Here is a 10282-nt window from a genome sequence, read left to right as displayed (position 1 = left end):
TAATTTTTTGGAATTCTTTGAAAATAGCATTCGTTTGCACTTGTGTCTTTTGTAAGTTAACCTATGACCTCTACGTCCTGCAGCAGTCAGTACGAAAATAAACGGGTATTTACAACATACTTATTGTCTTTTTCAAACTTTTAACGATGGGTATCGATAATATAACAACATAGGTTACATTTGCATGTAAATTTGCCAACTTTGCAATCACTTTTCTCAACTTTGTATGCAGTTTGTTAATTATTTTTTGATTTAGTAGTGTTATAATCTGCTAATATTAGGGCTTTACCAACACATTTGTTCATTTTTTCTATATTTTTAACTGCAGGGTCGATGTAACAATGCCTTCGTTCAAATATATTGGCAAACCCACCAACTTTTCAAATACTTTTCAAATACTTTTCAAATCATTGTAGGCTGTTTTAGAACATGTTACGGTCGGCTCATGTGACACTATGCCAATATACGGTACTTTCACTTGCATTTTATTCACATTTCCTCTAAAACTTCACGGTTAGATATAGCAACAACTCGGGTCAAATATACACGCACAGCTACCAACGTTGCACTCACTTTGCGTGACTTCCCACGCCACTTTAATATCTTACATCCACTATGTGGCGACCGCAAAAACTAGTTGTACATTGAAAATACGTGCAAATTTTACAACATTCTGTACATATGACCCCAGCACGTAGGCGCCAGTTATGTAGCCTCAACGTCCACGTGTGGGGATAACAGTGATAAGCCACTGATTCAATCCACTTTTAAAATACATAAAATACATAAACAACCTCGGTCAGATTCCAATTTCTAAACTACTTGGACATGACCCAGGGCAAACACTTTAATGTGATAGGTCCGGGATGGATCAAGGCAGTTTCACAGTGACTCATACAAATTCACTCACCATCAACAACAATAATTGCACAATTATACACGTGTTGCAAGTATCAACAATAAACATGGCAAATCTGTATTCTCCACTCAAAAAACATTTCACAATAGCATAGAAATACAGGTAGTCATAAAAAACAATTAAAATACATCAAATGATAACCACTTTCAGCCCAACCCACTTTTATAGAGCTCTGAAAACAACAATCACTATCGATTCAGTCCCTCGTCATGTGTTACGTGTGTACTCACGGCAAAGTGCTCAACGCGCACGTAGTTTCCAGCACCAGGCTAGTCAACGACAAAAATCGGCGAATTCCAAGTTATCATCAAGTCCCGTCGATTACTCAGCATACCATCGATGGAGGGGCCCCTTAGCGAGTCTTCTGTCGGATCCAGGTCGGCCTCCTTCTTTCCTCAATTTCCGCCACTTCACTTGATTTTAACCACAGCTATGAAAACGCCACTACCACTTTCAAAATGTCGTTCGCGCGAAGAGACAGTTTGACAACCTCGTTCACAGGTCACACTTTATAGCCTCTCTCCTTCACGTTCCACACGCCATAAACAGCCCACACTTTAGTCGGCCTTTCAAATACATTACATTCATGACATTCGAACAGAATTCAAATTATCAAAGTAAAATAAAGATACATAATCAACTAAATTCAAACAAAGACTTCTCGTCTCATTGGAGGAAATAATTAACAAAACACAACCCCTATACTTAACACACACAGTGCGATTGTAATGCTAAACACAGTTATCAGCTGACTAACTAATGAATAACCATTCGAAACAAAACATATACGATCGCCACCATACGTTGTGTGGCCATAGGTAATTATAATCCCATGAAAACACAAACTCTACACTACAAAATCCTTCATCGCAAAATCAATGCGACAACCAAGGCGGTATTGAAAGCATTACCGTAAAACGCACAATGCCGTTTCAGTAACCCAAACACTCTTTTTACAGTGATTTTATATTATTTAAATTAGTAAACAATAACATGGACCATGTCCGGGTTATACTCTCCCCCCACAAATATGAGCATCCCCGCTCACTGCAGTCGTGAATTCTTGTCTTCGTGATCTTGTGTCTTGCCTAATGGTCCTCTTCGGCTCACCAGGATTTGGTGCCATTGGCCCCCAAATCTCCATCGAGTGCTCTTGAATCTTAGGCCCTCGATACCCTCATCTCCATCGTGCACCTTTGAATCTTGGTCTCCCGATTACCTCGTCGCTCCATTGAATGCCTTTGAATCTTGGCCCCTCAATCACCCTGTGTCTTCAGATCACTCCACTTCTACCAGCTAAATTACACACTTGAATCTACTATTTAATACTAACATGAATGCAACATATGCATAAAGTATAAAGGTAATTCGTAAAAGTAACAAAGTGTACTTGCACACTAAATAAAGCCTTATTAACATATTACACAATGTCATAACCCACATCTCTAGGGCCTAATTCCTTCCCTTCAAACCATCCTTTAGTCAAAGAAATCAGATCATGCAACATCTCTCCTGCAAATCTTTTCTGCTGTGACCATCCATAGCGCACAGGTGCTTTTCGTGGTCGGCTTGATCTCCTCACAGCTTGTACTTCATCTCCAGTCATCGCAGTCTCCGTTACAGTTACTACTTCAGTCTCAAGAATTATCACATCCTCATGGCAGGGGATTCTCTCTGGCATAGTCTTGGCCATGGTATCTCTAGAATTATCATCGGATGCAATTCGTCTGCTCTTGCCCAATGATGACATCACATTTTCACCACCTGAAGAACATGCCGCAGGATTTTCAGTACCTCTAGACATGTCATTGGGGCTACTAATGTTATTCATTTCTTCACTCTGTATCAAATCATCACTCACTGTATCAGGCACAGCTATCCTCTCTGACTCTACATCTTCCATATGCTCTGGTGTCTTAGTTTGCCACCAGTAAACAAGTTCCTCTTCACTAGAGGTGTCACTACTTGAACTTGTACTGACTGGTCTAGTTTTCATATGGGGGTTCCTGGTAGTCTTTGTGTACGTCTTCCTCATGGGATGCTCAGGGTATAGTATCGGTAATGCATTGCATGGTAAAAGTAAGTTCCGATGCAGCATTCGGGTAGCTCCCTCTCCTCTCTTTGGCTTGACCTTGTACACGGGTAAATCAGTTTTAACTCTCTCCATCACTAAATATGCCTCTTTCTCCCACTTATCTGCTATCTTAAGTTTACCCCGTAGGCCAACATTTCTCACAAGCACTCTATCTCCCTCCACTAGTATAGCCTCTTTAGCTTTCCTGTCATACCTCTTCCTATTGGCATCTTCATGCTTAGCAGCTTCCTTGGTGGCCACTTCATATGCCTCCTTCAGCCGAGCTTGCCACTTACTCACATAGTCATCAGATCCCTCATCCTCACTCCCTCTGGGTTCTAGTCCAAGATATACATGTATGGGTAGACGTGTATGGTGCCCATACATCAAATAATATGGGGAATGGCCGGTGGCATCATTCCTTGTACAGTTATATGCATGCACCATAGAACTCACATGTTGCTTCCAATTTTCTTTCTCCTTATTCTCTAGTGTGCCGATCATATCCATTAGTGTACGGTTAAACCGTTCACACTGAGAATTCGATTGCAGATGATACGGGGTAGTCCTAGTCTTAGCTTCTTGCATAATTCAGCAATAACACGCGACCCAAAGTTCCTGCCCTGATCAGAGTGAATTCGTGCCAGGAACCCGTAAGGAAGCAAGAAATACTCCATCAGAGCATCAGCTGTTGTTCTTGCTGTCTGATCCTTGGTAGGTATAGCGATAGCATACCGCGTAAAGTGGTCGGTTATTATCAGGATATCCTTAACACCACCCCTGGAGGGTTCAAGTGTCAGATAATCCATACATACAAGGTCGAGTGGTTGGGTAGACGTCAGATGTCCTAGAGGTGCTCTAACCCTGCCCTCTACAGTTATTATTCATCTCATACATCGTTCACAGCTTTTCACCTTCTGTTGGATGTCAGCCAGCATTTTGGGCCAATAAAACTGTGTGCGTAATAAGTCAGTTGTCCTCTCAATCCCAGGATGACCCATGTCGTCATGCAACGCTTCCATGGCCGTGCCACGATAAACAGCAGGCAATACCAGTTGGAAGTATTCATCACCATGAGGGTCAACTTGTCGTCGATGTAGAACACCGTTCCGATAACACAAAAATTCCCATTCTCGCAGGGCAAGCTGAGTCATCCTGTCCTCATTACCACGTTCTCGCAGAGTTGGTTTTCTCTCTCTGTCCACATACCAACAGACTCTCCCTATCACAGGGTTCCTTGTTGCGCAGTCCTCCAGTCCTCTGCTACCGCAGCAGGTAGGGATACTTGATCAGCCCACCTGTTTATGTCTTCACGAGCCTGTGCCATGGGGCTCGGTGACATTCCCAACACTTCAGCTGCAGGCAAAGCAGTCACCAGCTGACTACGGCTGATAGCACTGACTGTCTGCGGATTCATCTTTTTTCGCTCTCACTGGGTGGCAACCAAACCAACCAGTGGGATTGTACTTCATCATCCGTGGAATATCTTTGACTTGGTCTTCGTGATAATCTATCGGCGTCGCCGTTAAATCTCCCCGGTCTGTACTGAAGCTCAAAATCAAACAATGCCAGGGCTGACAACCACCTGTGCCCCGTTGCATCTAGCTTTGCTGTGGTTAGGACATACGTCAGGGGATTATTGTCAGTCACCACTGTAAACTTCCGACCATATAAGTAATCCTTAAATTTGTCCACTACAGCCCACTTCAACACCAGAAATTCCAGCTTGTGTGCTGGGTAATTGCGCTCACTTTTTGATATTCTGCAGCTGGCATAAGCTATCACCCTGTTTGCTGTACCATCATGCTGGTAAAGTGCCGCACCCAATCCCAATAGGCTAGCATCGGTGTGTAGCTCAAAGCTTTTGTTGTAATCTGGATAAGCCAAGATAGGTGGGTTGGTTAACCAATCAATTAGTGTATCGAAGGCTGTCTGGCACTCATCATTCCAGATAAAGGGGGGTTTCTCACATTCTCTCACACATCTCAACTTTCCAGTTCTGTTTACTCGCTTATACAATCCGTGCGTTAATTCATTCAATGGCTTGACTATTTTAGCATACCCTTGAACATATCAACGGTAGTAACCAGTCACTCCCAATAGCGTCTTAACCTCCTAAGCATTCTTTGGTATTGGCCATGTTCTAAGCGCCTCTATCTTTGCTGGATCAGTCTGCACACCTGCTGCAGATACCACATGGCCTGGGAATTTAACTTCATCTCGGAAGAACTTACATTTTCGGGCCTTAAGTTTCAGTCCTCCCCTCACAAGTCGTCTAAATACTTCACGCAACCGACTCAGATGCTCATCAAAATTATCTGCGTAGACTATGATGTCATCAAGATAAACGATACAACCATTATACAACATATCACCAAGGCATCTCTCCATAATACGTTGAAAACTAGCCGGACTAGTTGCTAACCCCATGGGCAGCTTTAGACACTCGTAATGACCCACTGGGCTTATAAAGGCAGTCTTTTCCACATCATTTGGGTCCATTAAGATTTGCCAATATCCCTGAGTCAAGTCACAAACCGAAAAAACTGTAGCACCCTTCAAAGCATCAAACGTTTCCTCTATCCTTGTTAGAGCATATGCATCTTTTATGATCTTGGCATTCAGATGCCTGTAGTCAATGCATAGGTGGGTACTCCCATCTTTCTTTCCAACCATCACAATAGGAGCTGCATATGGGCTGTGCGAGTCTTGAATTACCCCACTGTCCAGCATACCCCTCAATATATGCTTGAGTTCATCATATTGGGCAGGTGGCAATCGTCTATGTCTCTCTGCCACCGGTATATCATCTGTTAACCTGATACGGTGCGCTTCAATCTCACAGGTACCTAAGTCATTCTCCGACTTCGAAAAAACAGTCTGTTCTTCAGTGAAACACTTCTGTACCTCTTGAATCTGACTGTGTGACAATTTTGACTTAGTAAGGTCAAACCTCACACCATCTATTTCAAATGTATCTTCACCATCAGACACTCCATCCTCTGGCTGGCTCTGCATAATCGCTGACTGCTGACCAGGGCTACCAATCCAACTTACTGCTCTGGCTTCTCCAATAACCTGACCCGGCCTTACAATTATGTTTTTATCTGTAGTATTACTTAGGCGAACCGGTACCTGAGACTTCTTTTTAAGACATTTAAGAACTCCAGTTGTTGCACTAGTAGCAATGTTACTGGGAGTGTTTCTACTTGGCTCTACAGCAACAATGTATTCGTCATGTGCCGTGCCTCCTCGTACACTTCCTAAAACCACTCTGTCACTGTCTGGTCTGATGATTAATGGCTTCGGCATAGCAGCCTTCACATCACCCAAATACCCATCTTCTCCTATAAAACGCTCATGGGCTGCCAATATGCTGCATGTATTCCGTCCAACTTCCGACATTCTCATAGATTGCACAGTCTTCCCTCTGTAAGACAGTGTACTATTATTCATAAAACAATTCAAAAGGTTGGTGCCCGCAGTAACTGGTACATTTCTATTGTATTCATTATTGACGGCTACCAACACCAACGTCTCATGCTCCTCAAGCGAATCAAACAAAGCACAAGGAAATGCCACAGTCACTTCAACATATCCCAAATAGGGCAAAGCCTCTCCTCCGGCTCCAGTGACCCGGAAAGTCTCATCTAGTAACATCAAAGAAATCAAAGACAACTTTTTCTTATAGTAGTCTTAAGATATAGTGGCAACCTGGAATCCATTATCAATTAAGCAGGGTACCAAGTCACCATTAACATACACTGACTCCTCTGGGGCTCTGCCCACCAGTCTCTTCCAAACGTCTTCTTTCATCATAAAAGGTTTCCTTCCCTGCTTTGCTGCAATCAATTGTTTCACCTTATGTTTTCTGTGCCATGCCTTTGATCCTTGATTCACTGAAGGGGGTGGTCCCTGTTGTTCCTGTCCCAGTGTTGCCTTTCTTTTTGAATGAGGGCAATCAGGGGAAATGTGGTCTTTCTCTCCACAATTATATCAGGTTACTGGTCCCTTCCTTCTGACTCCGCCCCTAGAGCGACATTGTCCACGTAGGTGTCCCAACAATCCACACTCATAGCAGGGCCCAACCCTTGCTGGTGCAGTCATGTTCACGGCTGGCCCTTCCAAATACACTGGAGTAGGCTGAACCAATGGGTTTGCTACATCCAATGGCGGTGCCATAACAGGTGGTGCCTCCCTCCGACCTACCATTTCCTCTTCCAATTGCGACTGTTTAACCATCATTTTATCTATCTGCTCTTTTATGAGAGAAACAGCAAGTATAGTAGCCTGAAGATGTTTCATTATGTTATCAGATTTATGATCACTTACTGTGACTGTGCATGTTTAATGCTTGCTGTTTTGGTTTTGATGAGCACATTATAGCATAATATTAGAACATAAATCAGCTGTTCCCATCAGAAATGAAATCCAAAAAATCAACATTTCCATTAGGTATCAGGTCCATGTCATTAGCTTTTAAGAACATAAGCAGTACTACATTGTCAACCAATATAACATGCTAGTTTGCATCAAATAGTAAAGGGAACTCAGAGAACTATATTGTTATCCATTTCCTATGGGACCAGCATAACTATATTCCAACCAATGTAGCAATATGTAATAATCAATGTAATATGTAATAAGACTAAAAATGTAAATTCCAATTGTAGTGCAAAATTTGTTTACTGACATCACATAGGAGTCTCAAAGCACTACACAACCATTCAATAGAACTAGGCTAAATAGTACCTTAACCATTCAAGGGGCCATACATGTGAACATATTATTAAACAATAGCATGTGTATGCAACAAAAATTATGGCAACTATGTGATAATTGGTATGTTTAGAAACATGTTCGCAAATATTTTGAAAAATGTCATAACAGAATTTGGGGAAATAAAAACACAATAATTTGTCATGTATACATAGAATGTACGTTGCATTACTAAAACCTATCTGGCTAAACAGGGAGCTGACAAAACTATCTTACTAAATGAACAATGTTTCAATCTAACAAATCAGAAGATGTGTACCATTTCAATCTGACATGGTGCTGACTGTGTTATGTCCTCATCTAATGAGACAGAAGATGGACAGCATTTCAATAGAATGGGAGATTAACAATGCTATATATTCATGCAAAACGACAGAGGACTGACAGCATAACATTCCTGTCTAGAACCTTATGGGTCTGACAGTGCTGTGTCAATTAAAATAGAGATCCAACACTACTATTCCATGATCATATACTACAAATGTACTACACATCCATAAAATAGAACAGATAAACTAATAATGCTATGTTCCCCTTTTGAAGAAACAAATGGCAATGGTACATCTCTTATTAGTAACGCGGTGGATTACATTCTCATACAATAGAATGGGTGACCAACTTTGAAGAGACAATACTACTCACTCATTGGAAAGAACAAGAACTACCTATACATTCAAATGAGCAGGGGAGTTTAAATTAATACACCCCCCTTATGGTAGAAAATAGTGAAACAACGCTACTTTTTCATAGCTCTGCCGTTGACTTCATCTGGCATCTGGTGTCCGTCAGCCATCATCCACATCAAACTTATACTTTTTTTTACTTTTTTTTTGAAAATTACAAACCATTGATTCGCTACTTTGTGTTTATGTACCTTGTGTAGACCTCGCTCAGATTTGTTCATTTTGTGATGATGTCTTCACTTCTCCGATTTCGATGAATATTTCTGTAATTTTTTGTGTAATTGTTTTGTTAACAACCAAAGGTCCATTTATTTTGATATTATAGGTACCTCAGATTTGTTCATTTTCCAATGATATTTTCAGTTGTCTAATTGAAATGTGTCCACCAGGAAAAGATGATTATGAAAGAACGCCTGGCATCCATGGCACGATTTTATCTCCCAGAGGTGGACAAGTGAAGTCTTTGGGAATTTTTAGGACAAATACAATTCTGTGTATCCCATACCTTGTTTCTGTATCCATGTAAAGGGACCTTCATACTTGTTTACAAGATAGTCACTTGTGATGGGAAAAAGCTAGTAAGGCCCTTGGACTTGAAAGAGACAAATTTTAAAGAGGTTAGATTGTAAATAAGCAGTGGCTGGGGAACCACCATTTGTTTCTGACCGATTAATATTATCATTCTTCTGTCACTTGTTGTTGCTCCAGTGTCTCAAAAACTTCCAATGCTACAGTCACCAAACTTAGTATGTAGATAGATACTCACGTGAAGTTGTACACCTGAGTAATTTCAAATCGATTGATCACGTGACCTTGGTGTTATGTTAGTTTGAAAATTTCAATTGCCTTTCATTTGCATATTAGCTGGCGGAGCCAAACACCCTGTTTAACATTCAATGCATAGTCCTATGACTACCTATATTCAAAATTCAGCTGTTCTAACAAAGAAGATGAAAATGTGATGCATAATATTTTTTTTAATTGAAGCTGGAAATTCGAAACTTAGGGATTTGTCTAGAGAATAGAAAATCGTTCTCGGAATTGTGACGGGTCAACTGGTTTTGTGGCCATCTTGGATTTACCCTAAACTGGGAGTGACAATTTTGACCACATTCTGAGGACCTAGATTTTGAATTTCTTCTAAACAGGAAAAAGGTTTTTTTTACTTTCTCGGAAGATGAAACCTGCATTATCGTGATGATGCTTAAACAAGACATGCATTAATCTAATATTCTGATAAGTTGAATATTGGTGGTAGTTGACACATATCTTACTGTCATAGCTGGGAACCACCATAATTGCTGCTTGCAACTATATTTATCATCATTAGTTCACCGTTTTTAAACATTCTCATTTGAGAACAGTTGCACTGATAGCATTCAAATTTGGCATGTTGGTGAAGGTTTAGGAGTTGTGATGCATATTTTGAAATTAGACACACACATCACATGAACAAATCGTCATCATGGATTTAAAGCAAAAGTGCCAATGCCTAATTCATCATGGGAAAGGGAGAGGGTCCTTATTATCATCTCTGTATACTGAATAGCGATGCTTGACGGAAAATGCTAATCATAATTTTTGTTTTGAATTAAAAATTCATTCTAGAAATAAATAGCCAATGATGGTCATGGAAGTGGGGGTGGGTGTGTTATGTGACCTTATCAATATACATACCTATAATAGCTTAGCCACTGTTGTATATTGAAACAAGGAACCAGTACTATAATGAAGACATATATTTGATGACCATATATGGTCATGTGACCTCATTAATATGCACAATCGTATTATGCAAATAGGAACATGTAACCAGTGCTATAATGC

The sequence above is a fragment of the Saccoglossus kowalevskii genome, chromosome 20 (genome assembly GCF_978046115.1).
Source record: "Saccoglossus kowalevskii chromosome 20, keSacKowa6.1, whole genome shotgun sequence".
Lineage (NCBI taxonomy): Eukaryota > Metazoa > Hemichordata > Enteropneusta > Harrimaniidae > Saccoglossus > Saccoglossus kowalevskii.
This window is presented reverse-complemented; position numbering follows the sequence as displayed.